Raw genomic sequence first — 27,521 nt, forward strand, 5'->3', positions numbered from 1 at the left:
TCTATAAAACAATATTTGTTATGTATTATTTAACACTACTTAACACTGTATCTATAAAACAATATTTGTTATGTATTATTAAACACTACTCAACACTGTTTCTATAAAACAATATTTTATTATGTGGTATTAAACACTACTCAACACTGTTTCTATAAAACAATATTTTATTATGTGGTATTAAACACTACTTAACACTGTTTCTATAAAACAATATTTTATTATGTGTTATTAAATACCACTCAACACTGTTTCTATAAAACAATATTTGTTATGTATTATTTAACACTACTTAACACTGTATCTATAAAATAATATTTGTTATGTGTTATTAAACACTACTTAACACTGTTTCTATAAAACAATATTTGTTATGTATTATTAAACACTACTTAACACTGTTTCTATAAAACAATATTTGTTATGTATTATTAAACACTACTCAACACTGTTTCTATAAAACAATATTTTATTATGTGGTATTAAACACTACTCAACACTGTTTCTATAAAACAATATTTTATTATGTGGTATTAAACACTACTTAACACTGTTTCTATAAAACAATATTTTATTATGTGTTATTAAACACTACTCAACACTGTTTCTATAAAACAATATTTTATTATGTGGTATTAAACACTACTCAACACTGTTTCTATAAAACAATATTTTGTTATGTGTTATTAAACACTACTTAACACTGTTTCTATGAAACAATATTTTGTTATGTGTTATTAAACACTACTTAACACTGTTTCTATAAAACAATATTTTATTATGTGTTATTAAACACTACTTAACACTGTTTCTATAAAACAATATTTGTTATGTATTATTAAATACTACTTAACACTATTTCTATAAAACAATATTTTGTTATGTGTTAGTAAACACTACTTAACACTGTTTCTATAAAACAATATTTGTTATGTGTTATTAAACACTACTCAACACTGTTTCTATAAAACAATATTTTATTATGTGGTATTAAACACTACTTAACACTGTTTCTATAAAACAATATTTTATTATGTGTTATTAAACACTACTCAACACTGTTTCTATAAAACAATATTTTATTATGTGGTATTAAACACTACTCAACACTGTTTCTATAAAACAATATTTTGTTATGTGTTAGTAAACACTACTTAACACTGTTTCTATGAAACAATATTTTGTTATGTGTTATTAAACACTACTTAACACTGTTTCTATAAAACAATATTTTATTATGTGTTATTAAACACTACTTAACACTGTTTCTATAAAACAATATTTGTTATGTATTATTAAATACTACTTAACACTGTTTCTATAAAACAATATTTTGTTATGTGTTAGTAAACACTACTTAACACTGTTTCTATAAAACAATATTTGTTATGTGTTATTAAACACTACTTAACACTGTATCTATAAAATAATATTTGTTATGTGTTATTAAACACTACTTAACACTGTTTCTATAAAACAATATTTGTTATGTATTATTAAACACTACTTAACACTGTTTCTATAAAACAATATTTTGTTATGTGGTATTAAACACTACTTAACACTGTTTCTATAAAACAATATTTTATTATGTGGTATTAAACACTACTTAACACTGTTTCTATAAAACAATATTTTATTATGTGGTATTAAACACTACTTAACACTGTATCTATAAAATAATATTTGTTATGTGTTATTAAACACTACTTAACACTGTTTCTATAAAACAATATTTGTTATGTATTATTAAACACTACTTAACACTGTTTCTATAAAACAATATTTGTTATGTATTATTAAACACTACTCAACACTGTTTCTATAAAACAATATTTTATTATGTGGTATTAAACACTACTCAACACTGTTTCTATAAAACAATATTTTATTATGTGGTATTAAACACTACTTAACACTGTTTCTATATAAAACAATATTTTATTATGTGTTATTAAATACCACTCAACACTGTTTCTATAAAACAATATTTGTTATGTATTATTTAACACTACTCAACACTGTTTCTATAAAACAATATTTGTTATGTATTATTAAATACCACTCAACACTGTTTCTATAAAACAATATTTGTTATGTGTTAGTAAACACTACTTAACACTGTTTCTATAAAACAATATTTGTTATGTGTTATTAAAGACTACTTACCACTGTTTCTATAAAACAATATTTTTATTATGTGGTATTAAACACTACTTAACACTGTATCTATAAAATAATATTTGTTATGTGTTATTAAACACTACTTAACACTGTTTCTATAAAACAATATTTGTTATGTATTATTAAACACTACTTAACACTGTTTCTATAAAACAATATTTGTTATGTATTATTAAACACTACTCAACACTGTTTCTATAAAACAATATTTTATTATGTGGTATTAAACACTACTCAACACTGTTTCTATAAAACAATATTTTGTTATGTGTTAGTAAACACTACTTAACACTGTTTCTATAAAACAATATTTTGTTATGTGTTATTAAACACTACTTAACACTGTTTCTATAAAACAATATTTTATTATGTGTTATTAAACACTACTTAACACTGTTTCTATAAAACAATATTTGTTATGTATTATTAAATACTACTTAACACTGTTTCTATAAAACAATATTTGTTATGTATTATTAAACACTACTTAACACTGTTTCTATAAAACAATATTTTGTTATGTGTTAGTAAATACTACTTAACACTGTTTCTATAAAACAATATTTGTTATGTATTATTAAACACTACTCAACACTGTTTCTATAAAACAATATTTTATTATGTGGTATTAAACACCACTTAACACTGTTTCTATAAAACAATATTTGTTATGTATTATTAAACACTACTTAACACTGTTTCTATAAAACAATATTTTGTTATGTGGTATTAAACACTACTTAACACTGTATCTATAAAATAATATTTGTTATGTGTTATTAAACACTACTTAACACTGTTTCTATAAAACAATATTTGTTATGTATTATTAAACACTACTTAACACTGTTTCTATAAAACAATATTTGTTATGTATTATTAAACACTACTCAACACTGTTTCTATAAAACAATATTTTATTATGTGGTATTAAACACTACTCAACACTGTTTCTATAAAACAATATTTTATTATGTGGTATTAAACACTACTTAACACTGTTTCTATAAAACAATATTTTATTATGTGTTATTAAATACCACTCAACACTGTTTCTATAAAACAATATTTGTTATGTATTATTTAACACTACTCAACACTGTTTCTATAAAACAATATTTGTTATGTATTATTAAATACCACTCAACACTGTTTCTATAAAACAATATTTGTTATGTGTTAGTAAACACTACTTAACACTGTTTCTGTAAAACAATATTTGTTATGTGTTATTAAAGACTACTTACCACTGTTTCTATAAAACAATATTTTATTATGTGGTATTAAACACTACTTAACACTGTATCTATAAAATAATATTTGTTATGTGTTATTAAACACTACTTAACACTGTTTCTATAAAACAATATTTGTTATGTATTATTAAACACTACTTAACACTGTTTCTATAAAACAATATTTGTTATGTATTATTAAACACTACTCAACACTGTTTCTATAAAACAATATTTTATTATGTGGTATTAAACACTACTCAACACTGTTTCTATAAAACAATATTTTGTTATGTGTTAGTAAACACTACTTAACACTGTTTCTATAAAACAATATTTTGTTATGTGTTATTAAACACTACTTAACACTGTTTCTATAAAACAATATTTTATTATGTGTTATTAAACACTACTTAACACTGTTTCTATAAAACAATATTTGTTATGTATTATTAAATACTACTTAACACTGTTTCTATAAAACAATATTTGTTATGTATTATTAAACACTACTTAACACTGTTTCTATAAAACAATATTTTGTTATGTGTTAGTAAATACTACTTAACACTGTTTCTATAAAACAATATTTGTTATGTATTATTAAACACTACTTAACACTGTTTCTATAAAACAATATTTTATTATGTGTTATTAAACACTACTTAACACTGTTTCTATAAAACAATATTTTGTTAAATTAGACATATTCATTATATTATTCTCTTTTCAAAACGTATATTTAAACGGTATACATTAATAGAAACTGCTTCAGGTGTGTTTTTGTTCGGTATTATATGTTTTAAAGCTTCACTTGCTATTATCTCTTTGGATAATGACGAAAGAAGACAAACTCCCCAGCTCGAACGTTTACATTAGGTCAACGCTAAGCCTAATCTAAACCTAATGAAAATTTGAAGTTTCTTTTCTTTATGCTGTTCAGAAACTTTTGTCTTAATACTATAATATTAAGACAAAATACAATAACATAAAGCCTCTGAAACATATTCCTCTGTATCAGAACTGTAATAAAAATGTAAATCTTAAATACCCTCTTTCAATATTTTTTGTGATTGTGATAATCTTTCACATATTTGATACCGTATAAACTTTGGGGTTTCAGTCGAAGGAAAAGCCGTGATAAAACCAGTGATAGAAACTTGAGTCAATTTAATTTCAGGCTGCAAGATTGTATGTGAACCAATTTCGTCAACGACTAAAAATATTGTTTCACAGTATTTCACCAAACCAGACATAAGTTCACAGTTCCATCAAAATATAATACCGTCACACCAAACGTGCTCGCACCATCAGGCGTGGATACTTTATAATGTTACGGTCAATCCCACTATTCGTTGGCAAAAGAGTAGCTCAAGAGTTGACGGCGGGTGGTGATGACTAGCTGCCTTCCCTCTTGTCTTACAGCGTTAAATTAGAAACGGCTAGCGCAGATAGTCCTCATATAGCTTTTCGCGAAATTTAAAATAAACAAATAAACTATCAAGATAAGAATAAATTTGCAATTCTGTCATGCCATGCCCAGGTGGAGCAGCGATACATTGGCGAACTCACATCTCTAAATTCAAGGTTCCATTCTCCATAATATACAGAATGCAAATAGTCCATTGTGTATCTTCACGCTAAGAATAACAACAACATCTATCAAGTCAAAAATAGATTCCCAGCTCCAGAAAGGATATTCTAATATAATTGTGTTATCGACTAATATTTCGATATAAAATAAGAAATAGTTCGAGCTCTTGACTGAGATTGTTATTTTTTATTAAATTTATTATTTGTCATAAAATATCAAAGAAGTTTAATTTGGGGTTTCGAGTAACTTTTTGTTTATACTGACGTACGACTGATATTTCTGTAATCTGTTTGCTTGTTTCGGAACTCTTATGTAAAATGCTTTCTGTGCGCGAGCAACAGCTTCTATTGTCGACTTGTGGGTTCCTCTTGTCTCACCAAGGATGACGTCATCTTTATAGTGTATCCAAAGTGGTAAATGTAAAGTGCATATTTGTGTTCCAACATACTGCGAACCATGAACTACAGATTCACAGTCCATGTAAGCCTAGCCTTCTTCTACAGTATCGAAATCAGAAACTAAATAGCTACAAACTTTATTAAACTAAATATTCCAAGCTGACACCGTGTGCTGTTAATAACAAAAGTGTAGTAGAATGATCTTATGATATAATAGCAGGTATAGAACACGTGTACGTTAAAACGAGTTTGAGGCCAGTCGTAAAGTCTTGGAAGTAGAAAACTATTTAGATACTTAGATGGAAGTACTTATAATTAACGTAACCCTAACTTCATTCTCTTGTATCATACATTAATGTGGATGTTATCTCAGAGAAAAACAGTTCAATTGTGTTATATCACAGTTTGATCTGAGAGCAGTAAACCTCAACACATGAAATTGTGTCAATTTCTGCTTACATAGTAATGAAAGATTAAATAAACAATGATTTGTCTGTCTGCAAACGTATTTTTATATCTACAGCTATATTTATGTTTTGTTTGAGTTTAACCTGGAAAGTTATAGATACAGGTCAAAATCAACCAATAATATATATTTCGAATGATTTTATCAATCTGTTTTAAATAATACACGAGACTTTCCTCTTACAGAAGAGCTTGGACTTAAATATTTAGTAATTCGTAAAGGCAACTGTACGATGCATAACGTGTTCTGTACTGAATTGTGCCATCCTACAGCATAACTCACAAGAACTGCTATGAAGTGGTTCGTGGAGGTTGTCCAATGCCATTTATGTGAGCAAGTGGCGTGTATTGTTGAACTGGAAACAAACAAAGTAATGTTTACCAACCCAACGCTTATCGCTTGTCAGAAGGGTTCACTTGTAGAAGTACTTCAGCTCTTCAAAAACTTTTAATTTGTAACGCATCTTACGTTCTCAAGTGAGGGAATTATTGGAGTACATATTAAGAGTTCTGTCACTATTATACCTTCAGAATATAACCGTTACGTCCTGAGGATAGACGGTAATGATACGAGCCAGAAAACATATCAAAAACAAGATGCCATATCAAACATTGGCTGCAAAGTGAAAAACATATATACATTAAAAGTGTTCATCATAAAAAGACGAGAGAACGTTTTATGTTTGACAACAATAACTGTTACAGACCTGAACTTCATGTAGTCATGCATTATTTGTTTGTTACATAAGGCCTCAAACGTACTAAAAGAAAAATAGGCTATTATATGTATTTGGAGTACCTTTTGTTCTGGTTTTAGTAGAAGCCTAGTGTTTTATATAAATATCGTTGTTTCGAAACAATAGTACTAAATGTTTTCTCTATTTAATGTTTTAAACCATCGGTATTTGATGAAACTCTACAGTTAAAGAACTGCGACAGAGATAATTGTACATTTCTCTAATACTTTAGATATTACGACCATGGTTTCTACAGTACATATCCTCACACACACATGCACACCCCCGAGTCTTGACTGAGTTTGTCTTAAGAGAAAAACAGTAGCGTTACAGCTGGTAAACCTTATTCGCCTTAGGCGAGATATGAAAAAGAAAATTAAAATTATATCTCAAAACTTCACCTATAAACGGAATAATTGTTTACTGAGATGTCGCTTTTAATTCATTTATTTTGTAGAAATAATGTTATTATTTTCTCTCTCTCTTTCTTCATATGATGAATTAAACTAAATATGTTACGAATCTCATTCTTATGAAATAATATACATGACATTAAAAGTAACTCTTTCGTTTCACATATGATAAGGTAAATTAACGTTATTTTTCATGTTAGTCTAATCAAACGTTATACGTATCATTAGAAGTTAACCCTAGTTTAAAACCCAACCTGAGCGCTGTTATATTTCATGTAGACCCATAACAGTTCAGTGAAGTCGTCAACTTAACAGGGCTATTGGGAATGGAGACTGAAAGCCCTTCTAACAGATATTTTTAAGTTTATTCATACAGACTTTTGTAACACGCTAACTTCGGAATACTAGTTTTATTTGTCAGTCTCCCCCACTCATTTCCACATATTGCCGTTCTGCTTGATTAGGGACAACTACCACCCCGCAATGAGATAGTTTTAGACGTGGGGTAAATATTCACACCTGTTTTCAGTACTACCTTCTAACTCCTCTTTTCGTCCGGTTTTTATGAAGTCTGTGTGGATCGTACTTCTTACATATTACTTATCCTCATGGCTGTTAGTAACCTGTGATTTCAACCATCCTTTACGCACGTTGCCCAGCGATCAGTGTGCCCGGATTGCGAATGGAGGATTCGTGCCTCATGTTCTGTTGTCGCAAACGCGATCAGCTCTTTAAGACCGCTGATGTTCTACAATAATGTTGATCAAATTACACTATTCGGTCAGATAAGTGTTGAGAACGAATGGTGTTGAATAGCTGACTTCCATTTACTCTATCAGTTCAAGGTTAGGGAAGATACTATGTAGATGGGCCTTCGTGTGGCATAACAACACAGAAATACTAAAACCACTGTTTATTATATTTGTTGTTTAAATATCTTAATACTGTATCCAAAGTAAATAAAAGTCGGTCGCTACAATCTTTTAGCACATTAACTTTAGCATAGATGGGGTTATGTTCTATTTTGTTTTAATTTTGTGAGAGGAAAAAGCTAACACTTGTCACTGACAACCTCCGTTGGTTGCCACGTAACAGTCATGATTGTTCACAAAACCCCAACTTTCAGGTTTGTATAGTCCTCAGGTATCCTTAAACTTGTGGTTTTGAAGTCATTTAAAAAGCTTTAACTTCAAGTAAAAGTTCAATCGATTGAGTTACTGAGAGTAAAGAGGATAATGTATCTCACGAACTTACATAGTGAGTTCTTGTATTATCGTCACACTCTGATAATGGTTCGTGTGTTTTATTTATATTTTCATCATATAAATTTCAACCACCACTACTATGCTGGTTCACGATAACATTTGTTCATTTCATTTAAGTGTAAACTGTACAATGGGCTATTTGCACTGTGCTCAAAGCAGGGAATTGTTTACCGCAGCGCCACAGAGCAAGGTTACTAATGAGATAATTCTCTTCTGTAAAAACGAAACGAACGAAACGAATCGGATAATTGTTACTATTAATAATTATACAATATTTCTGGTAAGAATATTAAATCTTACATAATTGTAGTTGTTGGTATTTTGTTTATTTATAGTTTTTCTATGTTGTTTATTTATAGTTTTTCTATGTTGTTTATTTATAGTTTTTCTATGTTGTTTATTTATAGTTTTTCTATTTGTTTATTTATACTTTTTTCTATTTGTTTATTTATAGTTTTTACTATGTTATTTATTTATAGTTTTTCTATTTGTTTATTTATAGTTTTTCTATATTGTTTATTTATAGTTTTTCTATGTTGTTTATTTATAGTTTTTCTATGTCGTTTATTTATAGTTTTTCTATTTGTTTATTTATAGTTTTTCTATTTGTTTATTTACAGTTTTTCTATGTTGTTTATTTATAGTTTTTCTATGTTGTTTGTTTATAGTTTTTCTATTTGTTTATTTATAGTTTTTTTATTTGTTTATTTATAGTTTTTCTATGTCGTTTATTTATAGTTTTTCTATTTGTTTATTTATAGTTTTTCTATATTGTTTATTTATAGTTTTTCTATGTCGTTTATTTATAGTTTTTCTATTTGTTTATTTATAGTTATTCTATGTTGTTTGTTTATGGTTTTTCTATTTGTTTATTTATAGTTTTTCTATTTGTTTATTTATAGTTTTTCTATTTGTTTATTTATACTTTTTTCTATTTGTTTATTTATAGTTTTTACTATGTTATTTATTTATAGTTTTTCTATTTGTTTATTTATAGTTTTTCTATGTCGTTTATTTATAGTTTTTCTATTTGTTTATTTATAGTTTTTCTATATTGTTTATTTATAGTTTTTCTATGTCGTTTATTTATAATTTTTCTATTTGTTTATTTATAGTTTTTCTATGTTGTTTATTTATAGTTTTTCTATTTGTTTATTTATAGTTTTTCTATATTGTTTATTTATAGTTTTTCTATGTTGTTTATTTATAGTTTTTCTATTTGTTTATTTATAGTTTTTCTATTTGTTTATTTATAGTTTTCTATTTGTTTATTTATAGTTTTTCTATGTTGTTTATTTATAGTTTTTCTATGTTGTTTGTTTATAGTTTTTCTATTTGTTTATTTATAGTTTTTTTATTTGTTTATTTATAGTTTTTCTATGTTGTTTATTTATAGTTTTTCTATGTCGTTTATTTGTAGTTTTTCTATTTGTTTATTTATAGTTTTCTATTTGTTTATTTATAGTTTTTCTATGTTGTTTATTTATAGTTTTTCTATGTTGTTTGTTTATAGTTTTTCTATTTGTTTATTTATAGTTTTTCTATTTGTTTATTTATAGATTTTCTATGTTGTTTATTTATAGTTTTTTATGTTGTTTATTTATAGTTTTTCTCTTTGTTTATTTATAGTTTTTCTATTTGTTTATTTATAGTTTTTCTATTTGTTTATTTATAGTTTTTCTAGTTGTTTATTTATAGTTTTTCTATGTTGTTTATTTATAGTTTTTCAATGTACAGCGCCTCCTGTTAACTCGTTTTATAATAATTTCCTTGTAATTGAGTAAAAGTGTTTTCTCCTACAAACAACAAAGTATAAAAGAGAAGCAGCCACTTGAGTACAGCAAGAAAAACTGTAACGAATTAGACTCGAGTGTAAAGAGTACATAGTGTACCAGTTCTGACCGTTCTTAGTGTACCAGTTCTGACCTACTTAGTGTACCAGTTCTAACTGCACATAGTGTACCAGTTCTGACCGTATTTAGTGTACCAGTTCTAACCGTACTTAGTGTACCAGTTCTAACCGTACTTAGTGTACCAGTTCTGACCGTACATAGAGTACCAGTTCTGACCGTACTTAATGTACCAGTTCTAACTGCACATAGTGTACCAGTTCTGACCGTACTTAGTGTACCAGTTCTAACCGTACTTAGTGTACCAGTTCTGACCGTACTTAGTGTACCAGTTCTTACTGTACTTAGTGTACCAGTTCTGACCGTACTTAGTGTACCAGTTCTGACCGTACTTAGTGTACCAGTTCTAACCGTACTTAGTGTACCAGTTCTGACCGTACTTAGTGTATCATTTCTGACCGTACTTAGCGTTTATATTGAACCTGATTGAACATATTACAGTTTATACATTTTATCAGTTTATATAGGAAACAATGATAATTATATTACCAATATGGTGGCGCATTGTTCAAGGATTTTGTTATAATGATATTTTACTTTTATTGTGTGTCACCTTTCGTTATGTTCTCCACAAATGATTTGTATCGTGTTCATATGTCAGTCCGAATGTGACATTAGAAATATCCTTATTTTTCATATCAATAGCATGTTAAGGTCGCTATCTAGAATGGAAGTTAAGTGAGATGTTAAATAAACTTTACCGCACGTGCCTGACAGAATAACGCATACACACAAACAACATATTTGAAACTTAAAAACACAACAAAATTCTTGAACTCTCACTTGTCATAATCTGCTTTACAATATAGCTTTCTATCCCGGGAATAGCAGGTCTTGGTCAGATGATGGTGACACACAGAACACAGGAGACAACCTTCGTGCCAAGAGTGGTCCATCACTCGCATTATGTACCGATCTACGATTGGCTGTCTACAAGCTGTACAGTATTCCTTTCTCCCTGTAGACTTACGAACTGAAGTATCACCTAATAAAATACACCAGGGGAAAAAATCAGTTTCTGATAAAATACACCAGGGGAAAAAATCAATTTCTGATAAAATACACTAGGGGAAAAAATCAGTTTGTGATATACAGAGATAACTTACACTGTTCTCTCGTTAATAAGATCAACTTCTTAATCAGTTTGTGATACAGAGAGATAACTTACACTGTTCTCTCGTTAATAAGATCAACTTCTTAATCAGTTTGTGATATAGAGAGATAACTTACACTGTTATCTCGTTAATAAGATCAACTTCTTAATCAGTTTGTGATATAGAGAGATAACTTACACTGTTCTATCGTTAATTAGATCAACTTCTTAATCAGTTTGTGATATAGAGAGATAACTTACACTGTTCTCTCGTCAATAAGATCAACTTCTTAATCAGTTTGTGATATAGAGAGATAACTTACACTGTTCTCTCGTCAATAAGATCAACTTCTTAATCAGTTTGTGATATAGAGAGATAACTTACACTGTTCTCTCGTCAATAAGATCAACTTCTTAATCAGTTTGTGATATAGAAAGATAACTTACACTGTTCTATCGTTAATTATATCAACTTTTTAATCAGTTTGTGATATAGAGAGATAACTTACACTGTTCTCTCGTTAATAAGATCAACTTCTTAATCAGTTTGTGATATAGAGAGATAACTTACACTGTTCTCTCGTCAATAAGATCAACTTCTTACTCAGTTTGTGATATAGAGAGATAACTTACACTGTTCTCTCGTTAATAAGATCAACTTCTTAATCAGTTTGTGATATAGAGAGATAACTTACACTGTTCTCTCGTTAATAAGATCAACTTCTTAATCAGTTTGTGATATAGAGAGATAACTTTCACTGTTTTCTCGTTAATAAGATCAACTTCTTAATCAGTTTGTGATATAGAGATAACTTACACTGTTCTCTCGTTAATAAGATCAACTTCTTAATCAGTTTGTGATATAGAGAGATAACTTACACTGTTCTCTCGTTAATAAGATCAACTTCTTAATCAGTTTGTGATATAGAGATAACTTACACTGTTCTCTCGTTAATAAGATCAACTTCTTAATCAGTTTGTGATATAGAGAGATAACTTACACTGTTCTCTCGTTAATAAGATCAACTTCTTAATCAGTTTGTGATATAGAGAGATAACTTACACTGTTCTCTCGTCAATAAGATCAACTTCTTAATCAGTTTGTGATATAGAGAGATAACTTACACTGTTCTCTCGTTAATAAGATCAACTTCTTAATCAGTTTGTGATATAGAGAGATAACTTACACTGTTCTCTCGTTAATAAGATCAACTTCTTAATCAGTTTGTGATATAGAGAGATAACTTTCACTGTTTTCTCGTTAATAAGATCAACTTCTTAATCAGTTTGTGATATAGAGATAACTTACACTGTTCTCTCGTTAATAAGATCAACTTCTTAATCAGTTTGTGATATAGAGAGATAACTTACACTGTTCTCTCGTTAATAAGATCAACTTCTTAATCAGTTTGTGATATAGAGAGATAACTTACACTGTTCTCTCGTTATTAAGATCAACTTCTTAATCAGTTTGCGATATAGAGAGATAACTTACACTGTTCTTTCGTTAATAAGATCAACTTCTTAATCAGTTTGTGATATAGAGAGATAACTTACACTGTTCTCTCGTTAATAAGATCAACTTCTTAATCAGTTTGTGATATAGAGAGATAACTTACACTGTTCTCTCGTTAATAAGATCAACTTCTTAATCAGTTTGTGATATAGAGATAACTTACACTGTTCTCTCGTCAATAAGATCAACTTCTTAATCAGTTTGTGATATAGAGAGATAACTTACACTGTTCTCTCGTTAATAAGATCAACTTCTTAATCAGTTTGTGATATAGAGATAACTTACACTGTTCTCTCGTTAATAAGATCAACTTCTTAATCAGTTTGTGATATAGAGAGATAACTTTCACTGTTTTCTCGTTAATAAGATCAACTTCTTAATCAGTTTGTGATATAGAGAGATAACTTACACTGTTCTCTCGTTAATAAGATCAACTTCTTAATCAGTTTGTGATATAGAGAGATAACTTACACTGTTCTCTCGTTAATAAGATCAACTTCTTAATCAGTTTGTGATATAGAGAGATAACTTACACTGTTCTCTCGTTAATAAGATCAACTTCTTAATCAGTTTGTGATATAGAGAGATAACTTACACTGTTCTCTCGTTAATAAGATCAACTTCTTAATCAGTTTGTGATATAGAGAGATAACTTACACTGTTCTCTCGTCAATAAGATCAACTTCTTAATCAGTTTGTGATATAGAGAGATAACTTACACTGTTCTCTCGTTAATAAGATCAACTTCTTAAGAAAAAAACTCAGCTTAACACATTAACAACGACTGTTACACTTATATGGGCCAAAGAGGATATATTAACGTTATAATTATCCATGGAGTCCATGTAGACATCCAATGGCTTTTTGAATAGATGTTTCGAAATAATTTATAAATCAACTTCCTTGTGAGTGCATCACTATCGCTTATATGGTCCATTATGGCAAATATAATGCCATATTTAAAACAAAAAATATCATTAATTAATACCACTAACCACTACTAGAAAGCGTCATTTATTTACGTAGAAAATGAGAGATTCGCTCAGTTGTTTGTTCAGTAGTTTTTAGTATGATTTCATATGTGGACTTCAGCGTCGGTGTTGAAACGAGTAGGTAAAGTGAGGGATAACAACTATATGGTTTCTTCACACTCAAAAATGTAGTAATTTCATTGGTAAATAACTGTATTTGTGTGTTCTGTAAAATGTAGTAATTTCATTGGTAAATAACTGTATTTGTGTGTTCTGTAAAGTGTAGTAATTTCATTGGTAAATAACTGTATTTGTGTGTTCTGTAAAATGTAGTAATTTCATTGGTAAATAACTGTATTTGTGTGTTCTGTAAAATGTAGTAATTTCATTGGTAAATAACTGTATTTGTGTGTTCTGTAAAATGTAGTAATTTCATTGGTATATAACTGTATTTGTGTGTTCTGTAAAATGTAGTAATTTCATTGGTAAATAACTGTATTTATGTGTTCTGTTAAATGTAGTAATTTCATTGGTAAATAACTGTATTTGTGTGTTCTGTAAAATGTAGTAATTTCATTGGTAAATAACTGTATTTGTGTGTTCTGTAAAATGTAGTAATTTCATTGGTAAATAACTGTATTTGTGTGTTCTGTAAAATGTAGTAATTTCATTGGTAAATAACTGTATTTGTGTGTTCTGTAAAACGAGATGATTTTCGGTATCTGTCTAGATGTGTAACAGCTATGGAAATAACTAAACTTACTAGTAACGATCAATTGTTTACAGAATTGTAACAAAACTTGGTGTGTTTTGTGAGGACATTAGAACTTTATATTACTTTCTGCGAATCTCGTACTGTGTTACATTACGTGATAGTCAAACCCGAGTTTGGTTGAGTAGATGAGTACTGTAAGTTTTCAACAAAGTTACCTTACACACAACTTGAGTTAACAGTTGGTAGAAACTTTGTGAGAAGTGTCTATCGTAAACAGTTACTTGTAAATGTAGCCAGTGGGTAATTAATTAAAGAGAAGGCAAGTTGAAATACCGAACATCCTAACTGGAAGTTAGATCAACCAGTTTTCATATATACAAAATCACTACTTCACAAAGAAGATATCTCTTAGAATAGAATATTCAAGATTAATCGACTTTTGTAAGTGAAAGATTTCATAACCAAGCTAGTAACTTTCGATTTATTTTTAATAATAGAGAACTGCAATGTTTGATTAAATAATACAAAATAAATAAACACATATATGGAAGGTTTAACATACCGCTAAAGAGAAACAAACGTAACTGAAATTGACTTGTCCAATAACATGCTATAAACATTACGAACACTAAGCACATAAACTCAGAAATATTGAAAATATGATGGAACAGCTTAGACGGTACAAAACAGCTTTATAACATTTATTTATGATGTCCAAACTAGTCCGTAATGCAGAGGACCAATATGAATAACTCTAACTTTGTCTTCAGAGCTAATGACTATAAATGTATACACTATATAATCTATGTACGATTTAGTAAGACATTACAACCAGCTGTTCTCTACATTAACTTTTGAATAATATACAAAGTTCGGTTGGTTAACATATGACTGGTTCAATAGCATACTAGAAATGACTGGTCATACTGATTGGTCTTAAAACATTTGCTTGAATTAATTAATTCATCCAAAAAACATGTTATATCTACCTGATCTCTAAATGACTGGTTCCATAACAAGTTATAACAGCTTTTTCCGAAACGTAATATAACCAGCTGATTGTACAAGATTGATTCTAACTCATACCACAACTACATGGTTTCTATATGATTGATTGGGTCCATGACATATAATTAGCAGATTTACACATAACCAGTTTCAAAATATACCATAATCATCTGGTTTCTATATGACTTGTTCTATAACATATTAAACCTAGCAGAACAAAACATGATTTGTTTGGAAAACGTACTATAACCAGTTCATTTGTACATGAATAACTTAGTTACACTCTAAAACATTTTGGCCTGCGTATGGTTGGTTGAAAAAATATGGCAAAGCCACCTTGCCGTTCTGTAACTCCTTTATAGAAAATTAATTCATTAATATACTAAAACAGTGTGATCTGTACGTGAGTGATTTAGTAATAAACAAGAACTTCTTTCACTTGTTAATGTACAATAAACATTCCTACTATACAGGATAATGTGAGAGAAACATACCTTGTTTATTCTGACATAAACATTTGACAGTTACCGTGTGTTTTCACACAAACTTTCAACAACTAACATCTTTTTTGGCACAAACATTTCACATTTATCGTGTATTACGGCACTAGCAAGCCTCATATTCCAACAAGTATTTTGATATAAATATATTATACATGCAACTTTATAGTATTTTGAAGCAAACGTTGCATACTTTCTATTGTTCATTCTGACATAACTGTGTCTGAATACAATAGTGTATTCTGATGAAACATTTCAAAACTTCGCTCGTGCTTTCTTGTATAGGAATTTTCCACTTTTTATTGCAACATGGGCTTGTAAACTTTTCTATTGTGTGTTCTGATAAACTATTTTTTTGTCGTAATTATTCTGTCGCAAACGTTTCAGGATTTTTCTCGCGTAAACGTGTCTGACTTTTTTTTTTTGTATACTGATACAGATTTTCAGACTCTCTGTCTCTATACTAACACAGGTTGTGAAACTGTCTTCTATAGTGACACAGAATGTTAAACTTTCTGTCTTATATATTGACACAGATTGTTAGATTTTTTTGTCTTGTATACCGACACAGATTGTTAGATTTTTTGTCTTGTATACCGATACAGATTGTTAGATTTTCTGTTTTATATACTGACACAGATTGTTAGACTTTCTGTCTTGTATACTAATACAGATTGTCAGACTTTCTGTCTCGTATACTGACACAGATTGTCAGACTTTCTGTCTCGTATACTGACACAGATTGTTAGTTGTTAGACTTTCTGTCTCATATATTGACACAGGTTGTCAGACTTTCTGTCTTGTATACTGACACAGATTGTGAGACTTTCTGTTTTGTATGCTAACACAAACTTTCTGTCTTAAATAATGCTTGTTTGGACTGCAGGATGTCCCTGATAGTCCATATCCTTGACGCTCATCTTGATAGATTCAAGGAGAACATGGGAGCATACTCATAGGAGCATGGCGTGCGCTTCCACTAAGATATACTGTACTTTGAACGCCGCTACCAAGGAGCGTATAACGAAAACATGATGGAAGACTATATTTGGGGGCTGATACGTGAAAGTGATTTACATTACAGTCGCAAATCTCGAAAATCTACTCACTTCTATTTGTGTATAGCTTTAGTATAAATACATGTAAAACTTGATACATATGTTTGAAGGGAATAATGGCCATTTTCTGTACTTTTACAACATAAGCAATTAAGAAATAACACATACTATCCAGGAACAATATTTGTGTTACATAGTGAAATCAAATATGAAGTTTCTTTTGTTTGTTTTTGAATTTCGCACAAAACTACCCGAGGGCTATCTGTGCTAGCCGTCCCTAATTTAGCAGTGTAAGACTAGAGGGAAGGCAGCTAGTCATCACTACCCACAGCCAAATCTTGGGCTATCTGTACTAGCCGTCCCTAATTTAGCAGTGTAAGACTAGAGGGAAGGCAGCTAGTCATCACCACCCACCGCCAACTCTTGGGCTACTCTTTTACCAACGAATAATGGGATTGACCGTCACATTGTAACGCCCTCACGGCTGAAAGGGCGAGCATGTTTGGCGCAACGGGGATGCGAACCAGCAACCTTCAGATTACGAGTCGCACGCCTTAACACGCTTGGCCACGTCGGGCCTTTAATAGAAATATATGTATACAAAAACACATACACAAAAATATATATATATATGACATTCTAATATAATCTTCTTATTGAACATAAATGAGTGTGTGTGTGTGTTTTGTTACTGCAAAGCGACATCGAGATATCTGCTGAGTCCACCGCGGGGAATCGAACCGCTGATTTTAGCATTGTAAGTCTGTAGACTTACCGCTGTAGCAGCAGGAAACAAACACGAATGAAGAGAGAGTTATTAATATATACATATAACTGTGTAACTGGAGTAAAAGTGACTTCAGTTCCTTTAGTTACAACACAGTTTAATTTATGTTATTTTGAAACCAATAATAATTAAATTGGTTTTAAAACATTTTCGTCATATTTTCTTTAGCACCAATCGTTTTAATACCAATTGTACCAAGCATATGGTACCAGGTTTATATCAGAAGTTTTCCACCATTTGTGTCAACCGTGTATATGAACTGTTTTAATAGGAACTACACCAACTGTATGTATGTCAGTCATCTTAACACATACTGTATTAACCATACAAAATCGAGTATAAATCAAACATTTTAACTCCAACTGTAACAACCGTACAGTACCAGGTACATATCAACTGTTTTAACATCAGGTGTACCAACGATACAGTACCACGTGTATATCAAATTTTTCTACGTCCTGTATTTTTTAAAATATGTCTTCTAAGATGAAAGTCAGTTTATTTTATTGTTTTTTAAATCTTTTCTTTTTCATGAAAGATTTACACTTGTGGGCTCGGTTCGAAAAAACGTGTTATGATTTTTTTCACGAAAGGTACTGAATTGTGAAAGAGACTCAGAAAGCGTAAGACCCCTCCTCCCGAATCCCAGTGGCTCAGCGGTAAGTCTGCAGGGTTACGACGCTAAATTTTGGGTTTTGTTGCACGTGTTGGGCAGAACACAGATAGCACATAGTAGAGCTTTGTGCTTAAAAACAACCAAACGTAAACAAAACCAAAAACTAACAAATAAAACTCAGAAGTTTAACAGTTTACTTCTCAATAGGCGCCCCCCAGTGGCACAGTGGTATGTCTGCGGACTTACACACTAAAAACAGGGTTTTGATACCCGTGGTGGGCAGAGCACAGATAGCCCATTGTGTAGCTTTGTGCTTAATTCTAAACAAACAAACAAAATCTCAATAGGAAATGGCATAAAAGAAAATTGATTAATATTTTTATACTAATTTTATAGCTGAGGCAACGTTACCGGTGATGTCAACATACATAATTTATCTGAATGTTTAATAGGTTGTGTGGTGAACTAGTGAGTTGAAATAGGTTCAGAAGATTTTAACATACAAACCAGAGTAATTCTCACGTGAGCAGCATCACGCCTGAACTCCAGTTCTAGTGGCAGAGAAGGGTGCTGTAGGAGAGACAGGCCCGTTGTTATTTGTGAAAGACTAAAGGAAGTCTCTGCACTTTAGACTCAAGTGGCTCCCACGATAATCCACAGTACCGTTTCCCGTATCGTAAAGCACTCACCGCAACAATTGTGTTCTTCAACGGAACGCTACAATATTGGCACCAAGCATATTGTTCTCTGGCACTGAAAGGTGTTTTCGTACTCATCACGTGACCTCGAAAGAAAGTGAAGACTAAACGCAAGCATGTTTCACCTAAGCTACTTCAAAACTGTCCACTTCTCCTATATTTTGAAATACCAACAAAAATGTTTTGCTCTATTTCAAACACGTGTGTAGTCCTGTTACAGTGTTCATTCATTAGCTACGACCAATCGGGCGTAGACTGATGGTACGGGGAAACTTGGCTCGCAACTTGAGGGAGTCGTGTTCAGATCCCATTACCGAACATGCTCGCATTTTCAGCCGTGTGGTGGTTAATTCCACTCTTCGTTGGTAAAAAGTACCCCAAGAGTTGGCGGTGGGTGATGTTGACTAGCTGTCATCCATTTTTGTTTATCATTTAAGGTGGTGTGAAATGTAATAAAACGAAAACATGATTTTAATAAGTGGTGGTTCGTATAAAATAAAGTGGTGGTTCGTATAAAATAAAGTGGTGGTTCGTATAAAATAAAGTGGTGGTTCGTATAAAATAAACTGGTGGTTCGTATAAAATAAAGTGGTGGTTCGTATAAAATAAAGTGGTGGTTCGTATAAAATAAAGTGGTGATTCGTATAAAATAAACTGGTGGTTCGTATAAAATAAAGTGGTGGCTCGTATAAAATAAAGTGGTGGTTCGTATAAAATAAACTGGTGGTTCGTATAAAATAAACTGGTGGTTCGTATAAAATAAACTGGTGGTTCGTATAAAATAAAGTGGTGGTTCGTATAAAATCGTAATATTTTCTTCTTAACCTAAAATTCAGAGTTATCACTTTATCGACAAACTGTGCTTCTAGCGTCAGAATACCAAGAGATCTATCTGAATTAACACTTCGAACCCCATGGAAGAAAATATGACAACAGTCCCTTATAAGAAGTTGTCAATTTCATTATCAAATAATAACATGTGTTTCTTATAAGAAATTTCAGGCCCGGCATGGCCAAGCGCGTTCAGTCGTGCGACTCGTAATCTGAGGGTCGCGGGTTTGCATCCATGTCGCGCCAAACATGCTCGCCCAGCCGTGGGGGCGTTATAATGTGACGGTCAATTCCACTATTCGTTGGTAACAGAGTAGCCCAAGAGTTGGCGGTGGGTGGTGATGACTGCTAAATTAGGGACGGCTAGCACAGATAGCCTTCGAGTAGCTTTGTGCGAAATTCAAAAACAAACAAAAACAAAAAATAACAATTTCCATTAAATTAATTACAAATATAATACACTGTTTTGTGAAACAGAAAATTTGTTTTCTATTTAAATTCGTTGTATTTTTAAATTGTATTAAAATATATGGGCCTGGCATGGCCAAGCGCGTAAGGCGTGCGACTCGTAATCCGAGGGTCGCGGGTTCGCGCCCGAGTCGCGCTAAACATGCTCGCCCTCCCAGCCGTGGGGGCGTATAATGTGACGGTCAATCCCACTATTCGTTGGTAAAAGAGAAGCCCAAGAGTTGGCGGTGGGTGGTGATAACTAGCTGCCTTCCCTCTAGTCTTACACTGCTAAATTAGGGACGGCTAGCACAGATAGCCCTCGAGTTGCTTTGTGCGAAATTCCAAAAAACAAACAAACAATTAAAATATATGTATGTATGCTAGTGTATATTTAATTGTCGGTTTTATCATTTTATATAATTTCTCCCTTTTGTTTCATTTTCTCCTTCAGTAACTAACCGGTAGGATATGATAATAAAAGGAAATCACGTGAGTTAACGGGAAGGTAACGAGAATTTAAAACCATCGTTTGGTTATATGAGCACAAAGATACACAATGAGTTATCTGTGGTCTGCTTACCACGGGTATTGAAACCCGGTTTCTAGTGTTTCTAGTAAGTCCGCAGACATACCGTCGTGCCACCAGTGATCTTTAAATCTTGGTATTTATTTCAAATTTCAACCGGTTTTACTAATTCACAAAACGACGACGTCTTTGTTTTGTCTTGATGCATTTCAGAATCGAACTGTTTTGTTCCTATGAATACAACACAAGAACTGGTCTAATGTATAAAATAGATTTCTAGAGTTTCATTTCTTGTCTCACAATTCATTGTGAAGTTTTGTTACACAATACAACTTCCCTCCGACTTCTCTTTGACGTTCGAATAAATAAAATTCCAAGCAAAGTTTACTCTTCAATGTATTCGTTCTTTAGCGGTATTCCTCGAGCCGGCACGGACTGATGGTTAGGGCGTTCTATTCGCAATATGAGAGTCGCAGGACTGTCATCACACGTTCGCTCTTTTAGCCACGGAGACGTTATGATGATGTGACGATAAAGCCTACTGCTCTTTGGTGCCCAAGAAAGAGTTGCCCAAGATTTGGTGATGGAGGTTGCTGTTAAGTGTCTTCCCTCTAGTCAGTCACATAGTGATGGAGTTTGTTGTTAAGTGTCTTCCCTCTAGTCAGTCACATAGTGATGGAGGTTGTTGTTAAGTGTCTTCCCTCTAGTCAGTCACATAGTGATGGAGGTTGGTGTTAAGTGTCTTCCCTCTAGTCAGTCACATAGTGATGGAGTTTGTTGTTAAGTGTCTTCCCTCTAGTCAGTCACATAGTGATGGAGGTTGTTGTTAAGTGTCTTCCCTCTAGTCAGTCACATAGTGATGGAGGTTGCTGTTAAGTGTCTTCCCTCTAGTCAGTCACATAAAGAAAAAAATGGACCGGCATGGCCAGGTGGTTAGGACGCTTGACTTATAATCTGAGTGTCGTGTGTTCAAACCCCCGTCACACCAAAAATGTTCGCCCTTTTTAGCCGTGGGGCCTTATAAGTAACGGTCAATCCCACTATTCGTTGGTAAAAGAGTAGCCCAGAAGTTAGCGGTGTGAGGTTATGACTAGTTTTTTTCCAATACCTTCTTAACTATTGTGAATTCATATATCATATCTTCTGAGTATATTTTACAAAAGCTGTCAGCTAATTATATTAGTAAGTTTGTTCACGTTTAATTCCGAGCTCGTGTAGCACGAGAGCGTGTATTGGCTGAACCCCTCATTGTGTAAATAACACTAGTGTCAACCATTAAATATCTCATTACCAGATGTAAAACTAAAGGGAAGGCAGCTAGTCATCACTATCAACATCTAACTTTCGACCACTTTACTTTCATCAACACATAGTAGGACTGAGCGGGGATTCGAACCCGCGACCCTCAAATGAGGAGTTGGGTGCCTTAACCTCTCGCCCGTGGCAAGCCCTTGTAGCATCTTTTACAGTTAACTACCCTTTAATGTCAGGGGACATACAAGTACAACCGTAGCATCCAGACTGTGTATTCTACCTTTCAACATTCAGTTCGAACGTGTATTCCTTTTCAAAATACTCTCAACAATATTTCGAGTGCAAAAAAGAAAGAAAGATAGTACAGACTATTTATCATGATCAAGGTGTACCCGCCCCCTGGATGGAAGTTATGTAAACTCATGATTAATGAAAGGTTATCTTATAACATAAAAAGTTGCTTCAATTATATGCAATTGTACAGAAACGTCCTAAAAGTTGCAAAATACAACATATGAAACCACAGATTTGTATGTACCTCCTTATAGTCTCATCAAACCTTGACGCTAAATTTGAAGATCCATCAAACAGGGGAGATGTAGCGGTGAAAAACAAAACGCCCTCATAAAGCACAAAGTACAATACCGAAAATACTTTTAGTGTCTCTCTATGGATACAATGAGCTGTTATATCATATTTAGTGAAGATCCATATAAAGGAGCGAAGTGGTAAGAAACGCAAAAAAACCCATAAAAACCGCAAAATGCAAAACTCAAAATTAGTATATGGACTAGAAAGAACCTAACAAACCAAAGATCTTTCCATACCATACGAAGTAGTTACATGAACATACAACATACAGTACTATTATATTTATATAGATAAGTAGTTACGTGAATATACAACAGACAGTACTATTATATTTATATAGATAAGTAGTTACATGAATATACAACATACACTACTATTATATTTATATAGATAAGTAGTTACATGAACATAAACTGACAGTACTATTATATTTATATAGATAAGTAGTTACATGAACATACAACAAACAGTACTATTATATTTATATAGATAAGCAGTTACATGAACATACAACAGACAGTACTATTATATTTATATAGATAAGTAGTTACATGAACATAAACTGACAGTACTATTATATTTATATAGATAAGTAGTTACATGAACATAAACTGACAGTACTATTATATTTATCTAGATAAGTAGTTACATGAACATACAACAGACAGTACTATTATATTTATATAGATAAGTAGTTACATGAACATACAACAGAGAGTACTATTATATTTATATAGATAAGTTGTTACATGGACGTACAACAGACAGTACTATTATATTTATATAGATAAGTAGTTTAATAAACATACAACAGACGGTACTCTTATAGATTTGTTGGTAAAAGTGATAATTTCAAGTAAAGTGTGAAGGGAAGAGAAGCGGATATTAAAATAACTGCTCACTTTATCGCTTAGGTCAAAGGTTAAGTGTATGTATGGTTTAATATTCTGTTGTTATTTTCGAGAAATTTAATAAATCTGCTAATACGTGTTAGACATAAAATAATTATATGTTACACTCATATATTTACAAAGAAGGCTGTGACAGAAAATATATCATTCCACAAGAAGCATTAGACAATGAATAAATAATCAAACAGAAAACCAGATGATAAGGAAAGTTAAATATTTCCGATCTGTTGTCTCCATGCCCGTATATTAGTCACGTTTAACTAGCTTTACGGTTATAACCCAGTTTGTATAATTCCAAAAGGACGAATTGGAAGATAACATACGATAATTAGTGGAAGTGAACGAAAATGGTTGAACTCACATCACTAAACGTTCGCAGCAATTTGAAAAGTGACACTTTCGTTGACAGCGAGTTAACGTGTTCTCTTTTCACCAGACTCACCGGAAGTGCTCCCTGGTATTCTTCACTATGACTGGAATATTTTCTGACGTCACGGGAGTTTCCTTGACAGACATTCTACAAGTATGTCACTGTAATGGTTACAAAACTTTCTTACAGTGAAATCATTAGACACCTGCGTTCTATCAATCTGAGTGGTTCCTCACCTTCCTTCTGTCTCACACTTCTGGCAGTTCTATCAATCTGAGTGGTTCCTCACCTTCCTTCTGTCTCACACTTCTGGCAGTTCTATCAATCTGAGTGGTTCCTCACCTTTCTTCTGTCTCACACTTCTGGCAGTTCTATCAATCTGAGCGGTTCCTCACCTTCCTTCTGTCTCACACTTCTGGCAGTTCTATCAATCTGAGCGGTTCCTCACCTTCCTACTGTCTCACACTTCTGGCAGTTCTATCAATCTGAGTGGTTTCTCACCTTCCTTCTGTCTCACACTTCTGGCAGTTCTATCAATCTGAGTGGTTCCTCACCTTCCTACTGTCTCACACTTCTGGCAGTTCTATCAATCTGAGTGATTTCTCACCTTCCTTCTGTCTCACACTTCTGGCAGTTCTATCAATCTGAGTGGTTTCTCACCTTCCTTCTGTCTCACACTTCTGGCAGTTCTATCAATCTGAGTGGTTCCTTACCTTCCTACTGTCTCACACTTCTGGCAGTTCTATCAATCTGAGTGGTTCCTTACCTTCCTACTGTCTCACACTTCTGGCAGTTGGAAGTTATTTAAATCAACAGCGATGTAATTTTCCTTCTGAACTGCTCACAGTAAGGTAAAGAAACACAACTTTTTGTTCCTTGCACAAATAGTGTTTGGTTTGTTGTTGTTTTTTAATTTCGCGCAAAGCTAGCCGTCCCTAATTTATCAGTGTAAGACTAGAGGGAAGATTTGTTGTTTTTTTTTAATTTCGCGCAAAGCTAGCCGTCCCTAATTTAGTAGTGTAAGACTAGAGGGAAGATTTGTTGTTGTTTTTTAATTTCGCGCAAAGCTAGCCGTCCCTAATTTAGCAGTGTAAGACTAGAGGGAAGATTTGTTTTCTTTAATTTCGCGCAAAGCTAGCCGTCCCTAATTTAGCAGTGTAAGACTAGAGGGAAGATTTGTTTTTTTTTAATTTCGCGCAAAGCTAGCCGTCCCTAATTTAGTAGTGTAAGACTAGAGGGAAGACAGCTAGTCATCATTACCCACCGCCAACTCTTGGGCTACTCTTTAACCAACGAATAGTGGGATTGACCGTCACATTATAACGCCCCCACGTCTGAAAAGGCGAGCATGTTTGGTGAGACGGGGATTCGAACACGCGACCCTTAGATTACGAGTCGAACGCCTTAACCCACCTGGCCATGTCGGGTCTATCACCAGATGTAAGAATAAGACCTTCGAACAAAGAGGACCATGGGGCCACTTTCAGTGAATAATAAGTTAGAAAAAAACTGCCCACATACATCCATAAAGAAAGTATTTTAAAATTTCAAAGAAATAGTTTCAATCAATTACCCATTAAGAATATTCTAGAAAAAAAAAGCATAATTATGTGATAGAACTTAGATTGGTTTTAGTTAAGTGTTCTTAATATAAGACCATATGTGAACGTGAACGTTTATATGGAGTTTTAATTACAAGGTAAAGGATGTGGAAAGCGTTATCGGTATTCTCCAACATATCTAATAAGTAATTTAGGATACGTGGTAGATTGTTTGGTATTGTCAGCTAATATCCATTGAACCTTAAAATGTAAATTTTCAACTTGTATATTTTTGTGTATTAAATAAATTGGGGAAAAAATAATAATTGAGTTTCTTAATATGATCAAACTTGGTTAGTTTATAATAATAATAAAGTATATGAACTACTCGTCCAAAACGATTGTCTGAGGACTTTCGAAATTTCTACGAAATATTTTCGTTCTTTATTGCCCCATTGGTCCATTGGCATGTCTGAAGGGTTAGAACGTTAAAGTCTGGGGTTCGATACCTTTGATGAGCGAATCAAAAATAACTTATTGTGTAGCCGTGTGTTTAACAAACAAACAGATATTTCAACACATGTCGTCAATTGAGTTTCGGCGCATGTGAGGATTTTATTTTCTTTCCTGTTAGGTTGAGGTTTGTGTTCACTTGTCTCTGAAACCAGTCGAATAGACGTGTATAAAAAAGAATATTTAAACAGAAATAATTTTAAAGATTGAGATAAACTAACAGATTTATGTATACTGACCTCAGATGGCCAGTAACTGAACTTTCTGGCTCTTACATTACAGAATGAATGAAGAATGAGTGAAAATTGATATCAGAATATACAGTGTTTTGATATCACATCTTCAGTTAGTTTAAACAACAACTGAATGTTAGAACTTAAGAATAAACAACTGAAGAGTAGAGGAGATGACTGGAAACTTTGTACACTATCAGAAGTAAGAACAAACAACTGAAGGGTAGAGGAGATGACTGGAAACTTTGTACACTATCAGAAGTAAGAACAAACAACTGAAGGGTAGAGGAGATGACTGGAAACTTTGTACACTATCAGAAGTAAGAACAAACAACTAAAGAGTAGAGGAGATAAATGGAAACTTTGTACACTATCAGAAGTAAGAACAAACAACTGAAGGGTAGAGGAGATGAGTGGAAACTTTGTACACTATCAGAGGAAAGAACAAACAACTGAAGGGTAGAGGAGATGAGTGGAAACTTTGTACACTATCAGAGGAAAGAACAAACAACTGAAGGGTAGAGGAGATGACTGGAACCTTTGTACACTATCAGAAGTAAGAACAAACAACTGAAGGGTAGAGGAGATGAGTGGAAACTTTGTACACTATCAGAAGTAAGAACAAACAACTGAAGGGTAGAGGAGATGAGTGGAAACTTTGTACACTATCAGAAGTAAGAACAAACAACTGAAGGGTAGAGGAGATGACTGGAAACTTTGTACACTATCAGAGGAAAGAACAAACAACTGAAGGGTAGAGGAGATGAGTGGAAACTTTGTACACTATCAGAGAAAAGAACAAACAACTGAAGGGTAGAGGAGATGAGTGGAAACTTTGTACACTATCAGAAGTAAGAACAAACCTTCAAATAATTTTAAATCTCAGTTAAATATCGCAAGTCGAGTAAACATCATAAAATCTTATAGATGTATGACAATATAATAAATATTATAAACATATGACAATATAATAAATATTATAAACATATGACAATATAATAAATATTATAAACACATGACAATATAATAAATATTATAAACACATGACAACATAATAAATATTATAAACATATGACAATATAATAAATATTATAAACACATGACAATATAATAAATATTATAAACACATGACAATATA

Source organism: Tachypleus tridentatus, chromosome 2 (genome assembly GCF_004210375.1).
Source record: "Tachypleus tridentatus isolate NWPU-2018 chromosome 2, ASM421037v1, whole genome shotgun sequence".
NCBI classification, from domain to species: domain Eukaryota; kingdom Metazoa; phylum Arthropoda; class Merostomata; order Xiphosura; family Limulidae; genus Tachypleus; species Tachypleus tridentatus.